Genomic DNA, 15,990 nt, shown 5'->3' with positions numbered 1-15,990 from the left:
AAAATTTCTCTGCAGAAACCACATACACGTGGATTTTAAAGACAAAATTGGAGAAGATGAACTGAGTATTTACAGGGCAAAGCAACTGCAGGTCCTGTCCATGGGACATACTCTGAGTTACTCACAGCCCCACCATATCACCTTATTTGATATTCTGGTCAAATGGATCTACTTTCTGCTATATATACCATGATGCATCAAATGATAATGAAAATTACATTTAATAGTGTCAAGATTTGCTCTTCTGTTCTTTCAGTAGAGTGAATTAGCTACAAACTATCAAAAGTTTTGTTGCATTAACTAGACAGTAGCCCTGAGCATGTCTGGATGTTAGAAGTGCATGGTCATTCACTACCATCAACGAACCATGGCTGAGACAAGCCACTGTATATATATATATATATATATATATATATATATATATATATATATATAATATATGGTCAGAGCACTGCAGTGTTCCTCTAGCTGACCTCAATCCCAAGAGGAAAACTGACAAACTGTGTTAGAGATGATAGGTCATGGTGAAATGCAGCCCCACCAGACTGGAAGGTGTTGGGGGTTAGGATCCTTCCTTCTGTTTCTTCTCCCTCATGGAATTTTGTCCCATAGGTCCTGGGAAAGAATAACTACCAATAGTTAAAAGAGAGACAACAGAAGTTGCCCTGGGAAGAGCGCGGCTGGCTACTCTCTTACCTCAGATTTTATTCTCTGAGGGGCAGATACCAGGAGAATAGGACTGGGAGAATGGAGGTGTGTGCAGCTCCTATTCCTCTTGCTCTCTCGGCATTCCGAGGGGAAGGAGGCTGCAGCCATCGTGGGAAGCCTTCAGCATTGCTGTGGGGTTCTGTCTTCTGCTTCCTCCTGCCGTGACTGGAGCCCTGCTCGGAAGAGCGGCTGTGGCACTGGGACCTTGTTAACACCACACCTCAGCAAAAAAGGACCCGTGCCATCTGTCTGGGTGCCTCGGGGGAACAACGGGACTCCAGAGGGCACCTCCCCGGCTGTGGGCAGCAGCTGCTGTGGAGGAGCTCGGTGTTATAAACGGGTAATGTGATGCTTGGCTCTCACAGTGAAGAGATTAATATTATGTGTGTGTTAAGAGAAGTTCTGTAGATGTGTAATTATGTTATTTTGGCATGCTCTCCCCATCATCCTCTTTCCCTTGCCCCTTGTATTGTAGTCTCTAGTCGGAGCATATGAGGGAAGGCAAGCTTGTTACTAGGAGGCAGAGCACGCACGGCAACACCTTATCTCCAATCATGTAAAGTGATCTTCACGAATGGATGCCAGAAAAGGAGTAATTTTTTAATTTAATCCAACAGTTGACTGAGAAGATTTTGGGAAGATCCAAGGGTATAAGAAGCGGAGCATCCATTTTGGTGGACGAGCACATGGGACCTTGGTTCCATGGTCCCAGCGCTGTAATTTTTCCTTATTCAGTCCTTTCCTGTATTTTGTTAAGGTTTAATAAACCTTTGCAATTTTAAGAAGTGAGCAAGGTTTCTCACACCTGCTGCGACTACCCATGTCAGCTGGTTTTTGCCACCGATTCAGTATTTGTTACATTATAGCTCTGCACTCTCTGTCTGGTCAGGCACCCTGCAGTTCCAGCTACAGCTGGGGAGTTTCTGATACATCTCATCTACCACTCCTGGATTCTGCTCATCCCTGCCTTCCCAGCTTGCTGCTCCAAGATCCCAGATGCAGCCCAGGGCTGCGCAGAGGAGTGCTGGGACCAGCTGTCCCTGAGCTCTCCACAGGATGAAGAGCGCTGGGACCAGCCGTCCCTGAGGCTCTCCACAGGATGAGGAGCACTGGGACCAGCCGTCCCTGAGGCTCTCCACAGGATGAGGAGCACTGGGACCAGCCATCCCTGAGGCTCTCCACAGGATGAGGAGCACTGGGACCAGCTGTCCCTGAGCTCTCCAAAGGATGAGGAGCACTGGGACCAGCTGTCCCTGAGCTCTCCACAGGATGAGGAGTGCTGGGACCAGCTGTCCCTGAGGCTCTCCACAGGATGAGGAGCGCTGGGACCAGCTGTCCCTGAGGCTCTCCACAGGATGAGGAGCGCTGGGACCAGCTGTCCCTGAGGCTCTCCACAGGATGAGGAGCGCTGGGACCAGCTGTCCCTGAGCTCTCCACAGGATGAAGCTCCTGCTGCAGCCCATCCTGCCGCCATTGTCTGCGCCGCAGCGCCCCCTGCAGGCATGGGGCAGCCTCGCACCCGCCCTGCCCGGCCGGGAGCCAGCAGCGCCCCTGCTGGCGGTGCCCGGAACTGCACCGAAGGGGAAACTGCCCGCAGAGACTGGCCGGGGTTTTCTGCTCCTGCTCGGTGGCGCTGCCATTGCTGTTGTTTGTTTGCCTTGCTATACATACACATACTAGTCAAGAACTGTTATTCCTTTTCCCATATCTTTGCCTGAAAGCCTCTTAAGTTCAAAATTATAACGTTTCAGAGGGAAGGGGTTATATTTTCCATTCCAAGGGAGGCTCCTGCCTTTCTTAGCAGACACCTCTCTTTCACACCAAGACAGGAGGACAGTTCTAAAATAATTGTTTACTTAGATTGTCAAGATCATGGTCATGTTGTTGTTTTGGGAATTATGTATATTCCAACAATTAGATGGGTTTTTTCTCCCTCTCCTTTATTTCTAGTGACTGAGTCATAGCAGCTCCACATCTTTCTGTTTACCAGCTTTGAATTGCAGATCCTTGGGAGAAGGATTAGTTAGGGGTTAGTTCATAATTTCCTGCAGACAAATTCTAACACACATAGTACACAATTCGATTTCACAACATAAAATAATTCATTTTTCTATTTAATCCAACAGCTAATACTTCTGCAAGAAAGGAGAATCAGGGAGTAAGCTCAAAGATCTTACCCAAAATACCAGCTAGATCCCATCTACCGCTTGATAGATAAGTTTATAGCCAGTTTTGTGCATAAAGAAAGGTTTGAGGCGCTTCTAAGCTATTGTATCCTTGAATTGTGTGAGAATATTTTATATGAAGCAATATTTGCATGCACTTGTTTCACTTCAAGGGTTATTTCTTCACTAACAGTTTCAGACCCTCTAAGTCTGTGGGTAGGGGTTTTTTCTTCTTTTAGGAACAGAGGAGTTTCAGTGATCTGAAGCATTCTTTCAGTTCCATTGTTTGACTTGGGCTGAACTTCTCAGCTACACGTCTGGATGCTTCAGAGAGTCCTCACTCTGCACCTAGTAAAAGGTGACATTTTTAGCAAGCACTATTTTAATTTTACTAATTACTGGCTGAGATGCTTTCTGTTTCAGTCCTACTGCTTTCAAGTATATTACAGAAACTGCCAGGTCTGGAAGGAAACCCCTTTGAAAACAGTTATTTATGCCTCTTTTCTCCACCACATACCTGAAGTCTGATGTCACCTCTTTCAGCTGCTTTGTGCATGTTCCTGTGTCATTCCAGGTGTCATGTGGTGGATCTGGCCAATGCCTGTCAAAGTTACCCTGATTTTATCACATTGAGTACCTTGGTGGCTAATGTATATTTCAGAACTATATTCCTGTAACTTACTAGGATGAAAATATCATTACCCATTAAATTACCAGACTTTAAGTCTCACTGGAATATTTTAATAATGTTGTAAGTGTTGATTTGGATATGGTGCCAGAGCCACTCACAGAGATTTCTGTAACCCTTCTGTAGCATTAAAGGAGCTTCTGTTTTCCTTAAAGGCTATCTATTATCTTATTCATCAGCTTTTCTACATATATGGCTTTACAGTATTTAAATTATCTCTGCTGGGAGTCACTCAATCCAAACCCTCAAAGATGCTCTTTTGCAGAATATCATGATCATATTAAATGTTATGTTTTCATCTCTTGCTATCAGGCTTTGGTTCCTGATAATATCATTGCACTCAGCCCCACCAGTTTCAGCAGTAATCAAGCAATCAGTAATTAAAGTACATACTAGGAATATTACCACATACCTCGTTATTTTCCCCTACTCTTTCATGGGTTGATTAAATCCCAAATAATAACTACAAATTCTACGTTGTTTCTAGGTGAAGGAAGATGCAGAAGAATATGACTTATCTGGCTGTACATGCCTATATTGCCCTTTCTTTTGGATAGCATTATAGAAAACCCCATTTATTTTTCGGACTGAACAGAAGAATGTTGTTTGCTCATGACTCTGTGTCCTGGAGGATATAATACCCCTTCATCTGGAAAATTACTGATTTATTTGCAGGACTTAAAAAATAAATTAGGACCTCTGGGCAAATGTAACTTGGACAGTTAATCTGGCCTATTACTTCCTCCTCCTTTTATTCTCCACATCCCACTGCCATGAAGCTGGATGCAGATCAACCATAGGATTAAAATAAAAGCCTCTGATCCCAGCAGGTCCATGTTTGATCCCATCAGGAGCCACAAGAGTATTGCCAGTGCATGGCAGAATGGCAAAGACCAGTGAAGTCACCCAACAGCAGTGCAGACAGTTACCTACAAAGTTAGTTTAGCACTCATGGGACAGCAATTACCACATGGCAATGCTGCCCATCACATTCCAGCTGTACTTTTTCTAAGTGTTCAGAGTGACATATTTTGAAGAAAAGAGCTTGTTGTCACTTCTTTATGGAGAAACTGCTGCAAGCAGCAGTAACCACAAATTTAATTTGAAGATAACCACAAATTTAAGTCAAAGCTTTTGAAAGAGGAAGTATGTGGGACCACACCTGGGGAGGAATATATGCAGTAGAAATAGGCTTTATAAGTACACTAATAAAACCCTTATATTGCACATTTCTTATTTCTCCCCAGCAAAAAACCAAATGCCATTTCCCACTTTGCAGAGGTTCAGCAGTAATCTTCATAGCCCAATTTCTCCAGCATGGACTTGCTAGCATGAGACACAGTAGGGGAACCATAACTCTCCTTTTGTTCAGTGCCTCTGGAGAAAAAGCTTAAGTGGCTCCTTTATTTTGGCATAATGCCTTATGCCACATCATACTTCAGTTCTGATCAAAGGGCTCCTGTTCATAACTCACACTTCAAAGCAGTTTTAAATGAGAACCTACACTCATTTAAGAGCATAAACAAGTGACTCAAACTCTAACTTTTGGTACAATCTAAGATCTCTTTTAGTGACTATCTCTTGCATTGATAATCAGTAACTGTATTCATAGACTTTTACCCAGGTGTTACTCTGAGTGCCTATATATTTGAACAGCACATATAATGACGTGTGACAGACAGCTTTTGGGACAGCCTTAGGCCAAAATTAAATGCTAAGGAACTTTCCTCTTAGAAGCCCTGCTTTGTCTCTCCTAGTAGGGCCATGGGATGGAAACTTGATGAGAGCACCCTCCCTTGCCTCTCTGATAGGTGCCCTATTTGGCCAGCTTACTATTTCACCTATTTAAAGCTCAATTTAGTAATTTTCCAGTAGAATTAGCTTCTGAAAAGAAACTCCACAAAGGGTTCAGCACAGTCCTCTGAAACACAGGTCTCAGATTGTCTGAATATGTATCATTGCTTTTATTTGCATTTCAAACAATGCAGATGAAAGTACAAATGTCCAAATAGGAGGCAGGTGCATAGAAAAAGCCTCAAAAACAACACTTAAAATAACTGCATGCATGCACAGCTACTCTCCAGTGTCATTTATGATCCCAAACAGCTCCTTCTGTCTCCCTGGAATAAGGCAAGCCATTCTTCCAGCACTTAATTGGTTCTAGGGGTAACCAAGTCCAGCTGCTCTGTCTCACAAAGCAGCACAGCTGCCTTCTCTCAGTCCAGAGGAGCCAAGGAGCAGGGGGAAAAGGGAAAGTACCCATCACTTCAAGAGCTCCATTCTCAGGGTCTCACATATCTGACTAGAATCCAGATCAGAATTTTAAACAGATCCTTTAGGAGCAGCAATCAGCTTCCTAGGCAACCAGAGTGGCCACATTGCTAGCTGCTAACATGAAGATAGGAGGAAGGGGAGGGGGTGTGAAAATACATATATATATATATATACATACATATATATGTATATATATAAAAAATTGCCCTTATACACTTACAGGAGGGTTTCCTAGTTCATAAATATTCTTGCTGCAAGCTGTGATTTTAGTTAAATTCAGACTCAACTTGCCAAAGATGTAGGCAGTAAAGTTATTCAGAGTGACAGCTCTTAGCCCTTCTGTTGCTGGGTGAGTTAGGATCAGATGGTGAGATGCCAGCAAAACTGGCTTTAGTGCCTGAATTCTTCCTGACTTCTGAGGAATTCCCAGGTATCTTGCTGGAGAAGAATTCTGGCCCTTCTGGGCAGTACAAAACCAAAGAGTTGTCCATAAAGTTAGGAAAATTTTAAGCACATGATAGTATTTCCTTATTGTATTTAGTTCTCAAGGAAACCGCTAACTTAAAAATTAAAATCAGGGAAACCTACCTGGAAAAATAGTCTTCAGCAAGGACAACATTACTTCCAGCTTCCTTATGACCCCTTCTCCGATACACATCAAACCAGCTCTTGAGGGACCCCAGTGAGACATGGAAAAGTGGTGGCTGTTTCCTCCTGAGTCATTCCTGATGGAGCACCAGGTCTGGATGCCAAATGAAGCTGTACCTGCTGGTTTTGATGCAAACTTCTTCCATTAAAATCAAGGGCACTTGTTTGTCCCACACTGCTGCCCAAAACGTGAAGCCTTGGAAAACTTAATGGACACACACACACGCACACAGAAGCTGGTGTTGACATACAGATATTTTTCATACTGCCTTCTTTTTCACCAGAGAGGCAAAGAAGTCATATGGAGCAGGAATGTCAGTCTCCTTGGGCTGTAGGCACTAACTTTGCATCAAAGCCAGCAGGTACAGCTCTATCTGGCATCCAGACCTGATGCTCCATCAGGAAACAATGTGTACATCAACACAGGTAACATGGGTGGATGTAGAAGAAAACACCTTCAAATAAGAATATTGTTATTGCTACTTGAAATATGAATAACACTGAATAATTTAGGTATCTGAGTATCTTAGCATCCTATTTCTGTGCACAAATCCATTGGCTGAGAATGCAAGGCACATATAGTCTGGAGCCATGTCCTAGTTTAAGTAGAGATAAATAGCACTGCAAGATCCACCCTCCCAAAATTATAATTCTTCCTGCTTATAATTAACACTAACATATTGTGAATCAGCAGAAGATTTAAACACACGTACATGCACATCCTGCTGTATCAGATGAACTTCCAGTACCAACACTGCTCCAAGACAAGAATAGCAACATACTAAGCAGTTATAAAGCCAGACGCTTCAATATAATTTATTTCTAGCTGCATTTGATACTCATGTCAGAATACACCTCACTTTTAGGGTTCAGTTCTACATTAACATAGAGAAGGCACTACCCCAGTGTGTAGGAACAAATAAGGAAGTGTGTAGAATGTAGAGATGAATGAGTTGTGGAGTATTTTCTCAGTGTGTCAGAGGAAAAACAGTCTGGCTAAGCCAGGTTTCTCTGTTTTATACCCACATATGGTGAGGATTTCAAGAATTAATTCCCTCCTTGCTACTTTAAGGTCTGTCAAAGGAACAAATCCAGTAACCTTAAGAGTAGCTCCAGTCTAAGGAGAACTTGCTTTCAGACAAGGAAGTGAAAAAGCCATATTTTAATACTTGATTCAGCCTGGAGGAACTTGCTGTGAACAGAAGTTACAAGCAGGAAACAGACAGTATTCCCAGAATATCTAAAAAACTGTAATTGTAGCACTGTCTGATTCCTTTTGGATTCTCCTGTTCTTACAGATCTTTGCTGAGTACATTCTGTGAATAAAAGAAAGTCCCCCATTCTACTCAATACCCTTAGGCAGTAAATTCCTAAATCTTCTGGTGCCTTTGGGTGGGGGCAACCAGTGAGGCTGGGTAGCATTGTTAGGGCTTGTCAGCACCCTTAGGACCACAACGCTTCTTTCCTCTCCATATGAACAACATTTCTTGTTTACAGCTGTTCACAGAGGCCCCTTCCTCAGTGAATTGTGTGCTGTATTAATCAGCTCTTTTAATATTCTACAAAGAGCATCCCTGGCTCTCAGCAATCAGCTCTTACAAGATTTCCACTATCAGTGCAGACACATGTGAAGCATGGCAAACACCAACAAGAGAGGCAAGGGCCAGGATACTGAGCTGGGATGTCATCCTGGGTCAGGAGAATGACACTTTCCCACAGCCTAAGGACCAGCATGTGCAATGTGTTGGCAGCAAAGTTTACTTCAATGGGTCTGATGATGGCTGGGAAAAAACTGTAACTTTTAGAGTGCTCTGTAAAATTATTGATGCTAAAAAGGCTACTCGGAGATTGCCCTTTATTGCATATATCATGAGGGGGAATGTAATTTTTCTATTTTTAGTATATTAAAGACAGGGTAATATTTTTTAGGTTAAATGAGCAACTATCAAGCCAAATGATGGTCCTAGAGGTCACCTCTACCTTGCTGAATGCAGATTCTCAGCATTCAGTGTTAATGAAGAGTGCCTGCCAGTGTAAATTATTTGTCATTGTCACTCTGAGGATTCACTTGTTTTTTCCTTTTCAGAAAAACTGGTATTTTTGTCTTGTTAGTTTTTGCATACAGCTAACTAGCATGTTTCAAGGGCAGGACAAGATCAAGCAAAGATGGGAGGGTATTGAGTCTGAAATGTAAGGAAGGCAAATAATGTGCAGTGCATGATGACAAAAAGAGACCATTTGATCATAGTCACTGCAGAGTAGCTAAATAGCACAAATCCTGTGGATGGGCATCAGATTACCCATAATGAAAAGAATTAGCAAAAACAGAGCCCAAATGCTCATTAGCTCAAGTACATGTCTGAAAACAAACATATTCATATGCATGGAGATGTCAGGAAGGATTAATCCCACATCTCAAGTGAAGAGTGACCCAGCTGCAGCAGATTGGAAAGCTTCATTTTCAGCTATTGCACAGACAGGGAGAATTTTGCTACTACTGTTACTCACAAAAAGCTGCAGGTCCTCTCAAATATTGATTTCTCATATTCCATGCATTAATGTGAGGTTTTGTCAAGCAAAATATGTAAAATTAAAAATATTTCCATACAATTCAGCTGGAAATGAATTCTCTCAAAAATGAATTAGGGAACCCACTTGAGGGTTCTCAGCTGCTGTCTAAGGATCAAGATCTGAGGGATCCACCAAAATACTTCCTTACACATAGCATGGTAAGGAATACATGCCAGGGCCTTACCAACCAGACAGGCAGGGCATGAATTCTCTCAGTCTGACACTTATACAAAGGTCTACAGACAGCTCCCAGGGTGGAACCTCCTCTCCCTCTCTGTACTGTGGGAGAACTGGGAATTTGCTGTGTATCCCAACACCAAACATCTGCATACATTGTAAACTGCAGCTCAAATGTGGAGAAAATAGAGCAACTTGCCTCCCTCTCACTGACTGTCATTACAGTAAGCTCTGGCTGCTTTTGCAGCTGCAGGAAACCAGAGGCTTGTTTTCCTGACAGCCTTCAAGTGAAGAGTTTTTTTTTCTATTTTGAGAATTTCATTACCCTTCCCCACTCCTGGTAGTTTGATATTTCTTTTTAGAAGCTTGAAAATAGTAATAACCACTGAAATTTGTCTATTTTCCCCCCTCAAAAACGGAAGCGCTAAGATTGAACTCAAAGCATTTAAGTTATTTCTTTTCCCCCCATGTAATGTCAGTCTTAGTAGATTGTGAGAGTTTTTAAAATAGTCTATATTGGTTGTGCTTATTTTGCAAGCTGATTTCAGACACAAAAAGAGCTCTGTCATTCCCCAGTGACCTCAGTGGGGTTTTTTCAGGTTTACATCAGCATGACTAAGAGGAGGAGAATTAGCCCTTTTAAAAAGCAAGATAGTAATGCAAGCCTCTTGCCCAGACTCAAATGCAAGTTCTGAATGAAGAAAGCATTCTTACATTTAATACATATTTGAGTTCTACTGATTCTGCTAATATTAGGTACATGTTCAAAGAATTAAAAAAAAAATCCTTTAAATGGGCTCAGATATAACACAAACTGCCTCTCATATTTTATTCTCAGTTACACTGGTGTCAGATTTACCCCACCTCCAAGCATGAGAAGTAAAACCAAGCCAGGTGGGAATGATGGAGATGACCTGAGTTATCTCAAAAAAAATCAAAACCTGACACACCAACTATGCCAGGTAAATCCAGCACATGCTTTTAAGACTTTATGGCTCTTTAGAGAGACCATGTACAGTTGGAAAAAAGGACAACTAAAACACGTACAGGATGATACTTTAGTATCTATTTTTATGGCTGCTTGTATTTATAGAAGTAAAACCACTGAATAAGTGTTGGGTTTACGTAAACCTTCTCTGAGTAAAATGACATTGCACTATTTGTATGTGGGTTTTTTATTTGCTAACTTGCACACCAGGAACAAATACTTGTTTCTTAGTAGATTCTAAAACAATCTGTGTTTATCTAAGGGTACTGTGTAATGTTTAGAGGCCCCTATTTACACTGCATTGTAAGTATGCTTGGATTTTTCTACTCTGACAAATTAGAAACCCCCTGCAGTGGTGAAAATATTTAACTGTAGACTTTTCGTAAACCTTCTGATGTGGTTTAACCTATCCCAGCTGAAACCAGGGCACCTTCAAACTTTTACACTGAATAAACTGTCAATTAACTGTAGCAGTCTTCAGTATATTAACAGCTTCCTCACTGAAATTGCTAAATAAGCAGTAGAATCAGTAAAAGACATTATTTCACAAAAGTCTAGCACTAACAGTCTTGGGTGTATTGTTTTCCCTCTCAAATGTATATAATTACTCACTCTAATGACAAACGTGCAGTTCATAGTCCAGTCAGTATAGGGTTCACTACACTTTAGGTCCTTGTGATACTGAATCTCATAATTCAGGTCTTTGAGATCTAATTCATCTCAGCACTTGTCACAGCAGGCAAAACTCAGTTATGGACTGTTTTGTCCTCAGCCAATAAATGGGTGGAGTACTAAATCACACAGAGAAGAGAAAGTCAATTTACCACCCTGCATGCTTAAACAAATAAGCTGATTAAAAGAGACAGTGATTTTGTGTGACTTTCCTACAGCTGCTAAATAAAAATAATGACAGTTTTCCTCTCTGGTTTTAAAGTGAAATATTTCAGTTCTGAACAAAGGAGGTGGGTAAACAAGTGGCTTTGAGGACAAGAGGAAAGCATTTCTATTCTTTGCAATGAATGCCCTAAAGCATGAAAGCAGAGCACGCTCATTGTAGCCATGATACTGCTGTCTCCCTAAGGCACAAAGGGATGGCAACGGGGCTCACACAACTTTGACTCCAGCCAAGTAGCAAGGATCCCAGTGGAGTTCCCATGGAGCTTTCATCAGAAATGGAGATTCACAGTGTGTTTAATCTCATCCCCTAAAGACTTTGCTCTGTGTCAGGCAGCAGCAGTGCATAAATACTAGAACTGCAGTAAATACTAGAACTGCAGTCTGGCAAATTTGGTCTAAAGTTGCACAGTTTACTGTAAATCAGCACATACACATCCTGCCCCCACCCTGCAAAAAAACAAAAAAAAAACCCAACCCAAATCCAGGAGAAATTGAATAAAGATTACACTTTAACCTACCAAACACAGAGTCTGAATTACGATGCCTCTGCTCATCAAAACATTGTTATTACAGGACAAACTCCTGTTGGAGTTGTAGCCTGTTTGTCACATGTGATTATGTCCAGTTCTTGCCCTCAGTGTCAACAGAACATAGGCACAAAGACATTCATTAGCGAGCTCCCTGGTAAAACACAGATGAAATTTTGCACAGGAGTGGTATACTGAAGCATGTCTTGCCTGGAGAAAAAGAGACATTCATTGTCTGACTGCTTTAAAAATCTGAACATGATCAGGTCAGACAGATCTGCCCACAAGGTTACTGTTTTATCTTCTCAGATTCCAGATAGTACCTCTGAAACAGCTGTTCTACAAATTTGCTGTTTAAAAGAGCAGTGTAAAAAAACTTCCCTTACTATCTCAGCCTTGCCTCTAATTATTTCATTTTCTCTTTGTATTTTTGCTCTTCTGATATGGGTTACAGCTCAGACATTGTTATGTTAACCCAGAATTTCACAGGGTCACCAAACTCCTCCTGTCTGCATCATCTTGCAGAATTTTACCTTCAGGTAATTTGTGAATGGATGCAGAGCAGAAATACTACTTAACATCAAGTATGGATTTATGTGACCACTTCCTGAAGTTGAAGAGTGCAGTAAGAAAAGAGCTTAATTCAGCCTTTATTTCTGTACATTTTAAACATCTTTTAATACATTACCCAATCTGGTGTCATACACACTCTGAACTTGAAGGCTTTTCAAGTTCAGCTGATGGCAAACATGTTTCAGCTCTATAATTGCTTTCTTTTCTTTGTCAAACCAGTGACAGAACACAACTCCCAGAGCCAATAATATTGATATTAAAATGTGCTGTTAAAAAAATCTTTTTAGGCTAGTGATTATTGTGACTCTGGCAAGGGATTATTTCAGCATCAGCCAGTTATTCTGGCCATGAGAATAAATCTAAAAAGTTACCTAAGTGTCCACAGGGGACACAACATGGTTTGCTTTCAGTTCTTACATTTAATGCTTTCCTTTTTCTTCTCAAGACAAAGGTAGAGGATCATTTGGTACTGCCAATTATAAAAATATTTTGTTTTCAGCCCACCTTGATATTTTATTTTAAATTATTTCCAATCTTTTCAATGATTTCCAGCTGAATTGTATGGAAATATATTTAATTTTACATATTTTGCTTGAAAAAAACTCACATTAATGTATGGAATATGAGAAATCATTATTGGAAAGGCTTCTTCAGGCTAAAGACTACAGTTATAGACAATGTTTTCTATTCACAATATAAATTGCATTATCTGAATGGTGTTCCCAGAGCTTTGTACTCAAACTAAGCTCCACTGGGAAACTGCTAGTAACCAGTAATTTTTGTGGACTGTGTCTGTCTTTCCACTGGTGCTCTCATTACAAATGTAAGACACAAATCTCCCCCAGATCTGCTGGTTTCTGGCATGTCAAGAGAGAAACCATCAATAATAACTATTGATGCAACGTCTACCCGGCAGTCAGGCACTCTTGGTGTCCCTCAGGGATCAGTGCTGGGATCAGCACTAATGTCTTCATTAACAATTTGGATGATGGCACAGAGTGTGCTCTTGCCAGGCTTGCAAATAACACAGCTTTGGGATGGCAGGGAAGCCCATCAGAGGGACGTGAACAGCCTGGGGAAATGGGCTGACAGGAACCTGGGGAGTTAAACAACAAAAGCAAATACAGATTCCTGCATCTGGGATGGAATGACCCCGCACAACCCAGACAGGCTGGAGCCAAATCTCTGGGAAGCAGCTGCACAGAAAAAACCTGAAGGTCCAGGTGGACAAGTTCACATTGATCAGCAGCGTGTCCTTGGAGCCTACGAGGCACTGTGAGACCTCTCTGGGATGTAACATTCAGTACTGGTCTCTCCAGTACAGGACAGATACTCACATTCTGGAGTGAGTTGAGCAAGTGGCCACCAAGATGGTTTAGGGGGATGATGGAAGAGGGGTGCAAAGAGAAATGGGTCTGTTAATGCTGGAAGAGAAAACACTCACAGGATGCCCTTGTCTGTGCTTCCTTGAGCAGAGGGTGCAGGGAAGATGGAGTCAGATTCTTCTTAAAGTGCACAGCAGTAGGATAAAGGCAACAGGCACAAGAAGGAACATAAGAAAAGCAATTACACAGAAAATTTTCAAATGCCCAGGCAGCTTTGGAATGTTCCTGCCTCTTTGCAGGTGTTAAAGACTCACCTGGATAGATGCCACCACAATCTGATCTCATTAGGCTTGCTGTTAGCAGGGAGTTGGCCTAGGTGACCTCTGGAGGTCACAATGAAACCCAAATTATTTTAAGACACTATGATACGTGAAGAAAAGCTACAGGGAGCTGTTGACATTTAACCTGCAAATGGCTGGAAAACAACAGCAAGATAAACAATCTAATCAACAATGAGCCTGTTGGCCTATCTTTAAGAGGTTTTAAGATTTTAGGATACATTTTAAAGGTAAGAAATACTGAAGATGAAGTGATGAATGGACAATGAGATAATATCCTGTATCAGACTACCAGTAGCACACCCTTGAAATAATTCTGGTATTTTCTTTGATAAGAAATTCCAGGTAGTTTAGACCTGCTGTGATTAAATAGCACTTTCAGTTTTTCAGGCTGAGGAAAACATTTAGTGCAGCAAGTATAAAGCAGCAAGGGACCTGATTAAACCAAGGAACTGATAAATCGTACCAAAATGAGAAGGCTGAAAATTGGCTCATAGATGGTCTTTTCAAGGACTGAAATTAGGACTACATCTCTTTAATATTTAATTTTGCCATTATGATTAAAAATATGCAGAAGGTGATATTTGTCAATGTCAAAGGTGGGACATGGTATCAGCATCATAGAAGACTGAAATATCCTGCAGACTGAACGGAATAATCTTTGGGATGACAGCATAGAAACTGGATGATATTTAATTGCACAGAATCCAAAGCCATGTATTTAAGGAATTGCAGCCAGCTGGAAATTACGAAGGAAAAAGATATGGACTGGCAAATCATTCAGACTCTACCTGGTGTACAACACAAGAAAAGGCTGTAATTTTTTACTCACTTTTTTGATTCTTCTAGATTTCCTACCAGAAAGCAACCCTGAATATTGTACAGTTTTTCACAACCAGCTTTTAATATTTTAGAAAACTTTGGGTTTTCCATACAGCAAAATGTATATACGTGTGTGCACAGAGGAGGAGATGGAAAAAGATGAGGCGGGAAACTCTGAAGGTACAAATATAACGTTTAGGGTTGGGATTTTCTGTTTGAATAAACAACACTAATTCCAGACACATGTCCAAATACTGCTTTTGAAAGCTTCTGGCAACACCTTGAGTTTCACTAAGGAAGGAACTACTTCAGTTAATGCTTTTGGAGGGACAGCAGGTGACATCTTGCCAGCTTTTTTCTTTTGGCAGTGTCATTTCCATGCTAGACCTATCCCAAAGATTTTGCATGCCTGAAGTATTCAGAAAATGTTGTTAGGCTGTGAAAGTCAGAAGTAACAATTTTCTTATACTGAATCATATTAACAAGTTCTCTTATTCTGCTCTGATAGTTTCTTATTTTATTATTATATACATTATTAACTGTGCTAGCAGCAGGACATAACAAATGCAAAATACTTGTTCAGGAACACTACTGTTGCCAGCAGGGAATAATTAAGAATGCATGTCAATAACATTTAGGATTCTAATGAATAAAAGATAACTCATGCAGGCAACTCAGAGACCTGCATAATTTTCTCCAAGAAGGTTAAAATGCATGATGAGTGCCTAATTCATAGGGAAGCACTTTTGGGTCATATATCTCAATAGCAGACAGGATGAGATCAAGGTTCAGGAAATATACAGGTCTGAAATTTCATCTTTCCTGCAGGAAGCCTTCAAAAGAATGTCAAAAATCTTCAATACACCTGAAAAACAGAAAATACCTTGCAGAGGTGGCATTTTAGACCTTCAACACCTAGCAAAGAGAATATATATCAACATCAGAAACTTTACCTCTCATTCTATGGGAGCACTGACTGCATTTCCCCAGCTGGATCTGAGTTGGTAAACAAGTGCTAAGCACAGCTGTGTTCCAATCTCCTTAACTGCAGCAAATGAAAGCAGTAAAGAATGTGACCATCAGACTGACCTTCTTTCAGACCCTCCACCATTCCTCTAATTCTCCTAATTGCCAGATGCAATTTAGTTTTACATCCCAAAATGACCTTAATTTTATTTTTTCTATAAAAATAGCAAAGAATAAAATGTGTTTCTGTGGCTCAGTCCATTTCGACCATATAATTTGCTTTAAACTTTGCCATCTATGGGAAGTGTAAGCTGTAGCATTAT

General features: G+C 41.0%; 1 protein-coding gene across 1 annotated transcript in view; it reads right to left on the bottom strand.

The window, feature by feature from the left end:
- Window positions 1-15,510, bottom strand: part of PXYLP1 (2-phosphoxylose phosphatase 1) — a 65,873-nt gene extending 50,363 nt beyond the window's left edge. Inside the window, exon 1 of the mRNA XM_021553705.2 lies at window positions 15,384-15,510. The gene's annotated coding sequence lies outside the window, so the exon portion shown is untranslated. The remainder of the gene's footprint in view (window positions 1-15,383) is intronic.
- Window positions 15,511-15,990: the final 480 nt, after the last annotated feature.

Source organism: Lonchura striata, chromosome 10, assembly GCF_046129695.1.
Source record: "Lonchura striata isolate bLonStr1 chromosome 10, bLonStr1.mat, whole genome shotgun sequence".
Lineage (NCBI taxonomy): Eukaryota > Metazoa > Chordata > Aves > Passeriformes > Estrildidae > Lonchura > Lonchura striata.
Note: the sequence above shows the minus strand (reverse complement) of the source record. Positions and strands in the feature narration are given on the sequence as shown.